General features: G+C 44.8%; 1 non-coding gene across 1 annotated transcript; it reads right to left on the bottom strand.

The window, feature by feature from the left end:
- Nucleotides 1-7,834: 7,834 nt before the first annotated feature.
- Nucleotides 7,835-7,906, bottom strand: TRNAG-UCC (transfer RNA glycine (anticodon UCC)). The gene has a single exon. It is a non-coding gene; the product is annotated as a tRNA-Gly (tRNA).
- Between the last annotated feature and the right edge of the window lie 6,486 nt (nucleotides 7,907-14,392).

The raw sequence follows: 14,392 nt of genomic DNA on the forward strand, positions 1-14,392 counted from the left end.
ATTTAGTTGCTAGACCCCTGGGTTGAGACTCTCTATTATTGCTTCTCTGCATATCGGAATCTCTCTATTGTTAAAACATTTTTTTAATAATGTTAGTTGAAGATTGTGCAGGCTAGGACCAATTTATACCATATGGATAAAGTCCTCCTTTTTTACTTTACAAAGTTTACATTCTGTGCGTCCACTATAGTTCCAGGTTGTTCGATTAACCAGTGCTGGTGATTTGTAGGCCTGGACAGAACTTGCAGCGTCTCACTCCACAGAATGTCATGGCGTTACATAAAAACTTTGCAAGATTCCTCAGAGTTCCTGAAGTGGGAGGTGGGCATGTTACGCTGCTCGTGGCTTTTTTTCAGCACCAGGAGCTTGTTACAGCGCGAAAGGCATCACAAGGCACGCCAGAGGGCGCTGCTTCTTTCTGCCAATTTTCTTTTTGAGCAGCAGGTTTCTCTATGGGATCATTCACAACCTGCCACAACGACCTGCGTTGAGAAATCGCTCCACCTGAAAATTGCATGACGGGGTGCAAATTCTCATTTGCCAACTTACCTTTAGCAAGCTGCGCACAAGAAAAAATTGCACCACGCAATGGTTGGCGGAGTTTTGCCAGCACTCTGCACTCCAAGCAGGATGCAGAGTGGGCAATGCACTGTGAACTCCACCAGAGGAGTGGAATTGTTTGCGCCCCCACTAGTAATTTGCCCAATCGAAGGTCATTAATCTCCACTTTATGTATGCTGGAAAAGAGATGCCTAGGTGTAGCGCCTGCCTCTAAGCAACATCATTTGTAATCATCATCAAGGCGTGTGATCAGGAACTACATTTGTTTTTGTCTTCCAGGCACATTTGAAACTTTACAGCTTTGATTGTCGCCCTTTTGAAGGCATCATATGGGACACTCCTGCCCCACAGTTCAGTTAAGTGCAACTGATTGATGGAATCATCCAAATAATTGTGATAAGATGACTGCTGGTAACTTTGTAGAGCCAACCAAAGTGCATTGTTTCGTGGGGCACCTTGTGTTTGCCTTATCTTATACCAGAATTGTATTGCAGTGGACCTTCCGCCCAGTTCTTGTTTTATTAGACAAAACTCAAGCCAGATTTCTGCCGAAGATAATTTTTGAGGCAAGAAAAATGCTCGCCATTAACCTACAAAATACCCAAAACAGCTGCTTCCTGGCCTCTCTTGCATATGCAATGGTCTGGAGTAATTTGGCAGAGATGACTGCTAACAGTGGCTGAAAAGAGGGACCATCCATTTATTTTGCTTAAGTAAGGAAGGCATACATTTTTACTGTTTTAACTATGTATTGTTTTTGGTGGAAAAGGTTACCACCTGAGTCCAGGGATAACCCCAGGTATTTGTAGTAGTTCACCACCTCCAAGGAAATGTCACTTAGGAGGATTGTAGCTGCCCACCCCGGTCGATTACTAATGGTCATTGTTTTTGCTTTTGTTGTTTTCACCTCAAGATTGTTGGTTTTGATGTAAGATTTCAGTATGTTTACTAACCTTTGTAGGCCCACCTTTGTCATGCTGAACAGCACAGTGTCGTCAGCATAGGGCAGGTGGAAGAGGCAGAGCAGGCCCAGTCGTGGCAGATGGGAAGTTTACTGGTCCATGGCTGGTGATAATTCTGCCATAAGTATTCTAAAATGACGATAAATATGCCATATGTATTGTAAAAAGGTGAGGTGCCAACATGCAACCCTGCTTGGACTCTTGGTTAGTTGGTGTCTTCAGAGATATATTAGTAATGTCTCTAATTTTTACTTGGATCCAGGTTTCCGAGTACAGCTGTTCTATTGCTCGTGTCAACTTATGGGATAGACCTCCTTTCCTTAATTTGTTCCAGAGTATCCCTCTGCTGACACTGTCAAAAGCAGCTTGATTTATAGTCTATAAAGCAATTGTGTAGTTTCCTCTTTGCCTGTTCACATTGGTCAATTATCAACAAGATTGCTTGAATGTTTGCTGTGGTACGTAAGCCTTTCCTGAATCCAGATTTTTTTGCAGAATCACATTATTTGAATTTGACCAGTCAATCAGTTCAGCTTGTACGAGGGAGGTGTAATGCCAACTTTGGAGTTCGGAAGGGTAACGACCATGTAGTTGGCCGGGTTGTCCTTATCACCTCCTGTAAATACTGCGTTTATTACAGAGCCACTCAGCTCTTTGGTATGAGACCACTTGACGAACATCTTTGTATAATGCTGATAACGCAAATGGCCAGAACTGAGAGTCTTCTTTAAAGATGACCTGTGGGTTCCATTTAGCCCTAGCGCTCCATCTTGATGTCCAGTGAGTAAAACTTTTCTGACTTCAGATGGAGAGTAGAAACCTTTGTCGGAGTGCGTGAGTCGTCCCTTACCTTTTCCTGCGTCGGACCGACCATTGGGCATGACTACCTAGGTTATAAGAGGATAGGTGGAAACTGACCTATTACCTTATAGATTATGTATGGCATTTCTCAAATATGAAAACATTGGTTAGCTGGGTTGCCCATAGCGGCTCAGGTATATTTGAGTTATTTATCACTTTTGCTGGTCTGTTAAGCCCATTTATTGTCTCCCAGAATTTTCTTGAATTAGTCTGCCTGGCATTGAATATTAACCTTGTCCAGAATGTGTCTTTACTAGTTCTCCTGACCTCCCTGGGTTGTGTTTTTATACTGTATATTTGGAGGTTTTAAGCGTTCCCAGACAGGAGACTGCTGAGTTGCTGTTCTTAGTAATCTGGCTGCTTTCTTTAGCTATTCTCTTAGCCTGGTGCACTTGGCCGAGAAGCTGGTTGGCCCTCTTTGTGATATAATGATTTAGATCTCACCGGAGCAGCTTGTGTTAACAGCTCGGCACCGAAGATTGTCCATGCAACAATTTGATTATTTCTAATATTGATACTATCGGTCAAGAGGTCTCTGGCCAGGATGGCAAGATCTTTTATTGAACTGTTACTCCATCTCAAAGGCTTTAAATTGGTCACGTTTATTGTACCTATCTCTAGTGGAGCTATTGTGTGGAATTTTTTCCGTGCCCTCTGGGCATTCCTGGGGAGTATAATCCCTTGTTCTTGTATTTGTTTGTGCTTTCTCTGGTGGCTCTGGACCAGCATTTTGATTTGCAATATTTGTATTTATGTTGTTTTTATTTATTGCACATAATGTTTGTTCTGGACTGGTGCCTCTATCTTCATTTTCCGTCCTTACTAGCATTGTACCATTATTGTTTGTTGTACTAGGCATAGGTTCTAGGCTGAAGTTGTTGTCTAAGCTTATCATCCTATTTTCCAGTGCCTGCACTAGGTCCATATTGTTTGAGATAGAAATTGAACACGACCATGAGCTGACCTTTACCTTAGCATCGGCCATGATTCCATGGTTAGTGCAACATTGACTATCTTGATTTAAAGTCTTTTCACGGGCTATATGTGGGGTGGAGCGCAATTGATTAGGTATGTGTGTCATGTAGACTCTCATTATTCTAATGAGACTACTGGATTTGAGTGGCAGAATCGCCTGCGGTGTGGGAGACTGAGTCTAACCCACTGCAGGTGACGCCTGTCGGCCCAATCCAGGTTTTGTTCTGGCTAACTAGCAGTGCCTCATCTCCACCCAAGAGCAGGGATGATTGGGCAGCCGAGCGCATGACACAATTGACTCCTCAGGGAAATCGTGGTCACTCAGATCGCATCTCTCAGTTAAATTAGTCTCACATATATAAGGACAAGCAGAGGCAGTATATGTTTCAGTAAGGTTTTAATGAAGCAACTGCATCTTAGATAATAAAGCAAAGCATGGACGATAAAGCATGACAAGATTAAAATTGTGACAAGGATAGTAAAGCATAAAGATAATGCTATCATATTGTCATTAGAGTCAAGAGACTAATTCCTACCTAGGCTATATTAGAGCACAACATGTTAAGCTCTAGTTCTGCCCTTCAGGTTCCCCTGGGAAGACATCATCCCTCATACCTGAGAAAGAGGCCTGAAGTCTACATAAGCAGCTGTAGCAAAGCATTCAGCAATCAGCATACAGTCGTTGTCATCTGGCTGGAATCTCCCTCTAACCTGTATGGTACAGAGAAGTGGTTTTATAATGAAACAGCTGATGTTCTGGGAAAATATCCCTATATAAGGATGTGTATGTTTCTATGAATACCAGAGACAAAGTGTTACCACGTTTACCGGCAAGCTATCTTACTGCAGCCTTGACAGAAGCACAGAGTGAACGGAATGTCTTGTTTAAGAACGCAGTGCTGGCCTAGGCAAAGAACAGCTAGCTAGTGAGATATAAAACAAGACCGCAAATGTGGCTATTGTTAAAATAATAAACAAAGCTGAATAAAATATATCTAGCGTAAAGTGCACAGCTGCAGGCCTGGTCTTGCTAAAATAACGTGCATGGAGCTATAACTAAAATGGCTAGACGACACGCGGCCCGGAGCTTCAACCAAAATTGCATTTGGTTTTGCATCGAACAGCAGTGTAGGGGACTTTCCGCTGGTGCAAACAAGCTTTTGTATTGGGCTTGCTTGGGAAACAACTGTTGAACCTGATTTCCTGATTTCTTGATTCATCTTCTGAGGTGTTAAGGAGTGAGGCAGCTCTGGAATTCCCTCTGGTGTAGGGTCTATTGCTGACATGGGGACTTTGTGGAATGCAAATTTGTGGTTTGAGTTGGCTTTGCCGAAGAATGTCACTATTGGCGGTGTCAAAAGGGTACACCCTAGAGGAGTTCTTCTGTCACAGGATTTAACTGTCTTAATATCTTGGTTTGCTTTTCTCTGAGTTGGTCATTTATGGGCTTCCTGATCTCATCTTGGGAGGCTGGCTGAGAGGTGACTTCCTGGACTACCGTCCATTTGGTAGAGGCCAGCGTAAGACTGGCCTTTTGTTGCAATTTGATTAGTTTTTGATTGATGTTTAGACAAGTAGAGGTTGGATTTTGGCAGGGTTCCGAGGGGTTTATGAGAACAACCTGCAAAAAACAAGCTTGGCTATTCTATACTCCTGTCCAGCACAGAGTGTGGCCTTTCAGGCTCCTTTTTACCTGTATTAGATTTTGAGATTTATTCTTTGTACTTTGCATTTGATAGATGTTTAATAGGCCGCTTGATATGTCTTCTGCCGCTGCCTTTTCCCAGCCTTTGGATGTGCGAGGTCTTGAAGCGATGCAATGGCAGCCCCGTCCAACCCGGGGAGATAGTTCAGCTCCTTATCAGGATGAGAGGGCACGAGCACAGCTAACTATCTCCTCTTCCAGGCTTCCTTGGCTCGGGACCTTGCCTTCAGAGGCTATCTCTGAAGCAGACAACACTTGGGGAAACTTGTGGAGGTTGGACCCATTTGCAGTGCAGTGGACCAGTTGGAATGATATTAGGATAGTTTCTGCCCCACAGCACGGTCCACCCCTTACACTCCTCTTTGTCCTCTTCGTTCTATCCTCTGCACCAGACCCCCTTCCGTGTGACTACGATCTCCAATGACCCACTGAGTCTGCCCCAGCTATTCTTGCAGTTTTTCTAAGCGGGCACCTGAGTGCACCCAAGGTGCATTGGGACAGGTTAGATTAGTGGGCAAATTGGGGCATTCAGCCAAGGTGGGCTTTGGGGGTGCTGCTCAGGGAGTGACAAGTAGGACTCTGTGGGTGACAACGATCGCAGATTTAGACAATGGGGGGATAATTTTGTACAAAAATGGCAATGGGTGTGACTCAGGCAGTATAGGTGTCTCCCCCTCTGCAAGCAAACTGCACTGATCTTACCGCAGTCACCTCCGCTCAAGGCAGGGCGGCATCCTGTGCACTTATCTCCATGTCACTGCTTAGCCCTTGTGCTTCTTGTGGCTGCTTCCTTGGGCTTGAAGCTTGGGCTTCGGCGGTGGCGGCTATATGGGCTTCTCTGGCACTGTTGGGCACCAGGGCGCCAAACCGCTGGTTAGCTGTGTCCTGCTGCTCAGCCAGGTCGCTTTAGAGGGCCGCTCAGCCACAGCCACTGCTTTGCTGATTCGTCCAAACAGTGGACTGCGGGCTGCATCTCCTGCAAGCCTCCAGCCGCGCCCACGGGCGTAGCTTGATCATTAAGATTGGGGGAATGTATTCATCAGATTTCTCAACAGTCATGCTGGGATATCTTGTTAAAATTCATTATATGAGAAGCACGACATAAGGGGGCATAAGAGGCAGTGGAAAGAGAGAGGAGGACAGATTTTTAGGGGCAGTTAAAACACAACATTTTTTTAACTGATCCAAATTTTTAAGGCCTTCAAAACAGATGAGAGAGACGGAGAAAGTGTGTGTGTTTCATCTGTGGGTGCATGTAATCAAAGGTGAAATCCAACAGACTTCATCATATCTAACTGAAAGCCCTTTGTACCCAACTATTTACTACAGAATACATTTTTAGGGGGGGTGTAACATGCCAAACCACCCCCCCCAAAGCTACGTCCCTGGCTTTGCCCTCACCCTAACCCTCGCTTTCCCTTTCCTCCTGCTTCTGCTCATGCACTAAGGCCCAGATGTAAGAGGGCCTAGCGCCACCTTAGTGTCATTTATTTTATGCTAAGGTGGTCTTTTCTCCGCTCCATATTCACAAAGTGGTGCAATGCTTTTAGTGCACCACTTTGTAACCCTTTGTGCTACATTATGCATATGCCATGCATAATGTATACAGAGGGGGCGTTCCCCCATTAGGGGGAGCCGAAAAAATGACACCAAGAAATATTACAGATTTCTTGGTGTCATTTTTTTGGCACTTTTAATGCCTGCTCAGAGCAGGCATTAAAAAGGGGAGCACCATTGTTTACAATGGGCCCCTATATACTGTTCATGGTTAGCACCACAAAATTTGGGCGCTAACCCTGAACAGTACATCAGTAGCATCAAAAATGTTGACACTTTTGCCCCCTACCCTGCACCATGGTGTGCTGTATCTTAGATACAGTGCACACATGGTGGCAGTAGGGGGTGCTAAGGGGTGCAAGGAAAGTGGCACTCCACTAGGTTCGGCGCCACTTTCTTTAAATCTGCCCGTAAGTTCAGTTGCATTCACTCCAGGTGCTTTTCTTCTGCGCTTCTTTGTCGCATTTGCCACATAATCCATTATATCTGGATAATCTGTAGCTTTTAGCAAAAAAAATGTGCTTCTAGCTCAAACGGTTAGAAATTTACTAAAAATGCAACGACACAAGTTGTCGCGCAGTGAAAGGTCCTTTGCAAAGCATGGACTGGTCACCTTTTTGTTGCTTATTAGTATATTTGGGTATTAAAGATTGTACTTATGAGGTGTAACCAGTGCCCAGTCAGTGTTACTGAGTTTACAAAATTATGAAATAATGATGTAATACTAGTTCAAAATATGCTGCATTATGCCACATAATTTGTCTTTTTGTTCCGCATAATTTACTAAACCCTACCACATAATTTGGCCCTCTCCTGCCACATAATTCCAGTGGCCCTGCTTATAACTTTCTGAATGCATTTCCTTGGCGGCCTTAAGTTTAGAACCTGCAGAGATTCAGCAAGAGGGTTAGCCATCAGTACAGCCCTGCGCGTGGAGATCTATAACATAACCTGGTGGGTAATGCAACCTGAGTGACGCCTCTCTCGCCCTTATATCATTCCTTGGTCGTCTCCTTAAACCTGTATCCTCCAAACTCCTTCAGCTCTCCCCCCACTTTCATTTGACTCATAGAAAGAAGTGCATTTCTCTCCCAATGTTCGTTATCAAATAAAACATTTCTGTACTATGTTAATACTAGACAGGCTAAATAATTTGCTCTGAAAACCCATACTTAATATTATTATTTTGTAATAATTGAGGAAGAAAATGTGCTGCGTTGGCCGGGAATCGAACCCGGGTCAACTGCTTGGAAGGCAGCTATGCTCACCACTGTACCACCAACGCTCACTTGCTTGAAGTTCTGCTGGTCTCCATATGAGCAGTGGCTGGAAACATGCCGTGTGGTTGTCTGTCACAGCAGAGCAATTGTGGCACCAATGTGCACAGAGCTTTCCACTCCATGATCCTTTTAAGAGCCACGGATTGTCCGGTTCTTCCAGCTCCCCAGGGAGGCTGAGCAGCGCTGACTGGACCCATCACCTTCACTCAGGCAGCTGCATCTTTTACCCAAACCCCCGTATGCAGACTTCAGCCTCCGTCCTGTCCTGGGACAGTGAATTCCAGCTCTCTCGAGTCACTGGGGAGCAACACGTGCAATGTAGAGAGGGGAGACTCCAGGGGAAGGAGAGGTCGTTGTTCTCAAAGGGCCTCACTCCAGCCGTCTTATGGTGAAGAGCGTTCTATGAGAGTTTGTGGTCAGTAACTAACTCAAGGTACCAGTAAAATATTCCAAAAGCTGCAGAAAAGTCAAAATGTGTGGGACGATCTAAGAAATCTGCAGGAACAAAGCAGGTAGAATCTTATTACGTAGAGAGCACTGCGTTTTCAAAGATTAGTTTACGCCCTATTGGGAATTTATAAGGGCTAGTGTCCCCCCCCCCCCAACACACACACTTAAGTGCACGCACGTGTGCTTCACTTCCAAGCGGTTTCAACTCTGTGGCGTGATACATTACTGATACTGCGACTGCCCATCCCATATGGGTTGAGGCATGGGCCTGTTACAGACCGGAGCAGAGTGGCGCAGCGGAAGCGTGCTGGGCCCATAACCCAGAGGTCGATGGATCGAAACCATCCTCTGCTAACAGTTTTGGACTTCTAACAATATATTTTAACTTTACAGGTCTTGATTATCCGTGTTTTAACTCTTGATTAGCTGTGTATTAACTACGTGTTTTATTGTCTTTTACATTTAATACAATACTCGCATAGTTCTCGTATATTTCATCGCGCTCTATTTGTGTTACGTTCTTGATCGCTTTCTTACAAACGCAAAAAACAAATACAATACACTTCAAGTTTGGAAATTACCATCTGACTACACCATGTACAAAACAAGGCAATAATTCTGCTGAAAACGTCATATTTTATTTTCATTCTGCAACTTGAAAGAATGAATAACCGTTCTGTCCTTAAACTGAAATATCCAAAGAAGAGTTAAAGTACAAACAGGGAGTGAGGGCTTGAAGACAACGGAAATTTACCGGGTCGGACTAGATTTTAATGAGGGCCACAGAAATTATGGGGCAACGTAGCACCAAATTATGCTGCAAGAAAGGTCAAATTATGGGGCATAATGCGGCACATTTTTTGATAGTATTAATTCAAAAGTATGTTATTTTTTAACATGGTTACACTGCTTGGGCAAAGGTTTCACCTCATTAGTTTCAGTGTAGCAAATAAATATGGAAATAAGCAAATGAAAGATGATCAGTTAAACTTTGCAAGGGGCCTTCCACCGCGCCAGAATACATGTTGCTGCATTTCTAGTAACTTTTGATCTGTTAAGGCTAGAAATAATTTGAGTGAGAGAGACAGAAGGCCACCACTGGCTGCCAGAGATGAGGCGCAGGTGGGTGGAGGAGGGCCTCAAACACCTCAGAGGCGGGCAGACTCAGAGGAGGAAGGGCAGCAGCAGCAACAGGTGGTCCTGCGCGGTGGAGCGATGCTCACAGTGACCAGAGATCAGTGAAGTCACCCCTTCACCGCACGGCAGGCGCCATTAAGAAGGAGAGGGAGGTGGGAGGGGGTCGCTCAACTGAGAGGCTCCCACCTTTCAACTCAAAGCTGACAGAAACCAGGTGAGGAGTTCCCCAGGGCTCTTCCCGGATCCCGACCCTCTTCAACATCTACATGACCCCGCTCACCAAGATCGTCAGACAGCAAGGGCTCAACATCGTCTCAGACGCTGCCAACACACAGCTCATTCTCTCCCTCACCGACGAACCATCAACAGCCAAAAATTACTTTCACAACGGAACAATGGCAGTCGCTGACTGGATGAGAGACAGCTGCCTCAAGCTTAACTTGGGCAAGAAGGAGATCCTCATCTTGGGGCCACAACCACTGCCCTGAACGACTCCTTGTGGCCCATCACCCTCAGAACTGCCCCATCTCCTACCGACCAGGCACAGAATCTCTGCATCATTCCCGACTCATCACTGTCCCTGGCCCGCCAAGTCAACGCCGTTTCATCACCGTGCTTCCACACTCTCTGCCTATTCTGAAAGATATTCAAGTGGATACCCATTGACGCAAGAAGGACAGTCACCCATGCACTCCTCAGCAGTAAACTCGACTATGGCAATGCACTCTATGCCAGAATCAACAAGAAACTCTAAACTAGACATCAGAGAATATAGAACGCCACAGCCAGACTGATCCTGGACATCCCCCACCACAGACACATCTCTGCACTTTTGAGAGATCTACACTGGGTCTCTGTCAACAAACACATCACTTTCAAGCTCCTGACACACTTGTACAAGGCCCTTCACCACAGTGGACCCACCTAGCTCAACCACTGCCTCTCCTTTTACACACCCTCCAAGAAACTCTGCTCTGCTCAACTGGCCCTCGCCACCATCAAAAGGATCCAGAAGAACATGGCTGGAGGAAGATCCTTCTCCTACCTCGCTACACAGACCTGGAACATGATGCTGCTCCACCTCAGGCAGTCCCCCTTGCTGGCTCAGTTCAGGAAGGACCTCAAGACATGTCTCTTCGACTAGTCCACGTCCCCCAGCTAGCGCCTTGAGACCCCCAGGGTGGTAAGTCGTGCTTTGTAAATGCTGATTGATTGATTGAAATACTGCCAAATTCGGTTTCCGTTATTGCAAGGCATATATTTCCATTAGTTAACACAGGGATTGTCTTTAAATACCTTTTCAATGCAGTTTCCCATTGGGAGCAGATAGAGATTTGGTGTTTGGGGTCTCTCAACTCACAATTTCAAAATACATCTTTTGGGATAGTTGGTTTCTAGATTGTCTGTTTGAAAATGCCACTTTTAGAAAGTGGTCATTATCTTGCTTGACCATTTTGTGCCTCTGCTTGGCTCCTGATTCTACGTCTGGGTCAGACTGACAGTTGGGCTATTTGTGAATTCCCTCTAGACTGTGACACAAAGAGAGCCTACTTGTGTACTGATATCCTGATAAGTCTTCCTGGGCTAAGGTAGGAGGGAAGAGCTGATACCTGCACTTGAAAGGGCTGTTCCTGTCCCCGCACAATACAGTCTCCAACCCCCCTAGAGTGTGACTAGGGAAAGGCAAGGAAGGTGCAAGGTATTGTGCACTACAAAGACTTCCCTTTGAAGTTTGCATACTTCAAAGGCAGAAATGAGTGTAAGTAGTGGACCCACAACCCCTGACTTTTAGAACACTTCTGGATCAAGAGGAACCTCTGCCAAGGAAAAGAGCTGAAGAGCTGTGAGGAGGAGCACAGCCTTTTTGCTGTATGTGCTTTGCTGGGTTGAGCTGCACTTGCTGCTTCTGCCTTAAAGAGAACAAAAACTGGATTTTGCTGTGTTTCCTACAAGTGCTTGGACTGAGCTTGCCTCCTGTCAAGAAGTCTAAGGAACATCAAAGACTTCATCTGCCAGCACCTGGGCTCTCTTGCTGAGACCCCCTGACTTGCCAAGAGGTGCTACATCCAGTCCCTGGCCCCCTGGGAGGAAACTCTGGCAGAAACAGAGTAAAGATCCACGCACCGCAGCCAAGCAGCAGAAAAAGTGACGCATTACTTGCCTTGCAGCTGTAAAATCACTGTAGCGCCTGCCTCATGGATGCAGAAATCGACACATCACAAGCTCAGCGTGACTTCGCCATTGCCGTGTGTCCGGATTTTCATAGCAACATCCCTGGGCGTCAAAATCTTCAACATCACCGCACGGACCCTAGGCTTCTTGTCCAGAAATCAATGCATCCCTTCCCTGCGAGGAAAGCATTGATTCATCACTTACCCGGCAGAGAAAGAATCAACACACAGCCTCACTTGCTAGTAAGGAATCGACGCATCGCTTGCTTTTCCAATGCACACTTGCCACTGTGGCTTTATTTTTTATGCACACCAGGTACTGCTAAAACAAGACACCCATTGATTCTTATGGACGAAGACTCTTTTTACTTTAAAATGTTATATCTTTACTTGTGTATTTTGGGACTTGTTGTTTTGGTCTTGTTTGTTTCAGATAAATATTGCATTTTTTTCTAAAGTGGTGTGGAGTCCTTTTGTGGTGTTTTCACTTTGTTACTATATGTGTTTGTGAACATACTTTACACATTGTCTCTGAGATAAGCTTGACTGTTTCTGCCAAGAGGGTGAGCAGGGGTTATCTGAGCTGTGTATCTCCCTTACGCTGACTAGAGTGAGGCTTGCTACTTGGACAGGGTGTTATCTGACTGCCAACTACAGACCCCATTTCTAACAGTTTCTATGATTTTAAAATAAAGATTGCTGGAGCTCTCCATGAGAGCGGAGGAGCTTTGCCCCCTGGAAAAATGCCCAGAGTTAGCTGAAAATGTAATTGGTAATAACGTTTATTTATTACCATTTTATTTATCAGCAACCCATCCTGAACCAAGTGTCAAGATCGTGCAGGGCAATTGCTGCTGAGTGGCAGCAGGGAGCTGTGCACTGTGTTTAAAGTGTGCATGACCCTTTGGCTGGCCGTCTTTGGACTGCCAGCCTGACATGCACACTTTAAACTTCTCTAACCCAGCTGTCTCGAGACAGCTAAGTTAGAGAAAGCACAGCCCTCCAATGCTCTTAGGAGTGATGAGAGAGGCCACTCCCTACAATCTTGATGCTTCTCTTATGCTGTTTAACAGCATGAGAGCAGCGCCAGATTGAGTAGTGCAGTTTCCTGGGTCTAGAGCTTTGAAGACAGAAGATGCGGGAGTGAGGAAGGTAGAAGAAAGAAGGTAAGTGATTTTTTAAATTATTATTATAATAATGCCGCCCCACCACTCTATATATTTGGCAGCTGCCACTGATGGATTGCCTGCGACAACCAGAAATACATGCAGTCTTCAGTACCCTTCGAAACACATATGCTGCGTGTTCTAACAAGTTCAAAACTGCACCAATTTGCAAACATAGCCCAGTTTTTTGTCTATCTGATTCGCTACCATGGGACATTTTTACTGTGGTGCCTGGGCTTATTTTCTGCCCTTGTCTTACCCTAATATTTCCTTCATGGGTGTAGGAAGTGTGGGGGACAAAGGGGATGTATCCCCGCCCAGATTCTGTAGTGTGTAGGACACAGGGGACGAGGGTGGGGGGACAAGGGGACAAAATACTTTCCCCTTTAACTTCTATGATTTACAGGGCCATTAGCTCGCAAAAGCGCTACTTGTAATGGCCCTGCACTTGAACTGCTGACCTGCCTCTGGTTTTCAGTGACCAATATGATGGTCACAGAATGAAGGTGAGTCAGGAGGCCACTACACCCTCTGCCCTTCTATTTTTGCTGCTTACAGTTGCTCCCTTTAAGCAACTGTGAAAACAAAGGGAGAGTTGAGGAGACAACAGTGTATGGATGTTGATGCCATACTCGGCCCTACTCCCACCTGCCATCTTGAAGACGAGCCCTGCAGGACAATGAGGAAGATATAAAGAGGGAGCCTCAGCTCTCATTTAGCTCGAAGGCTAGAAAGGAGAGTGTGAAATACGTATTTGCCTAAGATCACACCATTTGGTGAAACAGGGAAGGTGGGATGGAGCCGGGATTTTACATTTTTACACTACACAATTTAGCTGCTAGAAGGGTATCTATTTCTAGGCTTAATGTTTTTTATCTTTGTAATGAAGGGATAGATTACAGGATGGGAAGCAGGGAGAAACCACATTTCATTTTGGGCAGTTTTGCCTAGCGTTATTATTTATGTTGTTCTTGTTACATACTTAAGCATACTGTATTGAAATATATTGAAGTATATTATTTTTTCTGTTGTGTATTATCATTTTTTTATTCATTTTAAATTTTCATGAGTGCAGACAGAAGCAATTGGCAAATAAAGAAAAACAGTTACATGTGGATAAATTGGTGATAGAGCCACTGGAATTATGCAGCAGGAGAGGGCCACATTTTGTCACAGGATTGACTAAATTATGTGAGAAGAAGAGACAAATTATGCAGCATATCATAATATTTTATTATTTTGTCATTTTTGCACTTCTTAATACTCTCTGGGATTAGGTTGCACCTAAATATAGCAACAAGCAAAAAAGGTTACCAGTTAATTTTTTCCAAAAGGGCCTATCACAATGCTGAAACACGTTTTACTGTGTTTTTGGTAATTCGTTGAACCATTTGAATTTTTAATTTGAATCAATCTGCAGGTTATGCAGCAGATGGTGGAATTTGTGGCAAATGCGGCAAATCCATAATTATGTGAAAAACACTGCAGCGTACACACACATAGTTCCAGTGGCCCTGTTGATAGCCGACGAAGGCATCTGCAATAAAATGTTTGCATCAGTGCATTA

The sequence above is a fragment of the Pleurodeles waltl genome, chromosome 12, assembly GCF_031143425.1.
Source record: "Pleurodeles waltl isolate 20211129_DDA chromosome 12, aPleWal1.hap1.20221129, whole genome shotgun sequence".
NCBI classification, from domain to species: Eukaryota; Metazoa; Chordata; class Amphibia; order Caudata; family Salamandridae; genus Pleurodeles; species Pleurodeles waltl.